Raw genomic sequence first — 1,361 nt, 5'->3', positions numbered from 1 at the left:
CCATGTCTGGAGAGACATTGACTTAAAAAAGAAATCAATTTTATTATATGGAAGAAGACGTTCAAATGTGAAAATTATTACTCCAAAATAGAAGTGTTGTGTTTAGGGGCCCCTGGGTGGCTCAGTGGTTGAGCGTCTGCCTTTGGCTCAGGTCATGATCCCGGGGTCCTCGGATCGAGCCCTGCATCAGGCTCCCAGCAGGGAGCCTGCTTCTCCTTCTTCCTACATTTCTGCCTCTTTGTGTTTCTCATGAACAAATAAATAAATAATCTTTTTTTTTAAAGTGTTGTCTTTATAACTGGTAAAACTTCTGTTTTAAAACTTAAGATTCCTAAACATTATTCAGACCTGTTTCAGAAACAATGGACGTTATAACTCACAGGGCAGGTTTCATGATAATATAAGAGTGAGACCCTACAGCAGGCATCTGGACTTCCTACCAACATAGCGCTGACCTTCATTTCACGGAGTCACACTCAGCCAGACCAAGGGCAAATCTGTGTGGGAGACCCCTGACATGAGGGCACGCCGGCCACGCAAGCCAGCCCGTTGTTTATCCAAACTCATTCTCCAACCCCACAAACTACTGAGGTCTTACAAAAACATCTGAAATGTGCAAACTGTACTTCTTATGTCAACAGGATGCCACACGCACCGGTCCTCTTACACCTACTGGCCACCAGAATGTCGCTGGTGGCTCCACTTTGGGATTTAGTTCAGAATGCAGATTCTTGGGCCCTCCCTAGGCTGTCTTCCACTGCATGCCTCAAGGAGCGCCTTCATTGGCCAGGAGATGCTCTGAGGTCCTTCCACCCTCTCTAAGTCCTTTCTTGTCATCTGGGTTCACCCCATTAGCTCATGGTGTCCTGTTCGCTTTCACAGGCAGCCGGCAAGCCCTGCCTCACTGCAGTTCCGGCTCCAGGATTATCCTCGAGAGACACGGCAGTGGATTATTTCTGTGTGTGCAAACCACTCACCCTGGACATTCAGAGGTGCCTTCTGGCTGATGAGCTCTGTGATCCTAATCCTATCAGAAAACAGCCTGCTGAGTGAAGGCTGGTGTAATCCCCTCGGCTGCCAGCGCTCTTTTACTCTCCAGTAACTTTTTGACTCCAAGGGGCCCTGGGGCTTACAGCCCCGAATAGTGAAGTCCCAACATTTTCTCCTTCTCCATCTCCTGCATCTACAGCTGCTTCCAAGGAGCTGCTGTCAGGGGGCCCAGCTCTGTGAGTCGGTGTCTGTATCCCTGTATCCGTCTGTTCTTGGCCTTCCTGCTCCCATTGCTCAGGCAGGTTGCAGATGCTCTCCTTGGGATCTGGAGCTTGCCAGCCTGCTTTGGATTGTACTTTTTGCTCTGAGTC

Source organism: Canis lupus, chromosome 14 (assembly GCF_048164855.1).
Source record: "Canis lupus baileyi chromosome 14, mCanLup2.hap1, whole genome shotgun sequence".
NCBI lineage: Eukaryota > Metazoa > Chordata > Mammalia > Carnivora > Canidae > Canis > Canis lupus.
This window is presented reverse-complemented; position numbering follows the sequence as displayed.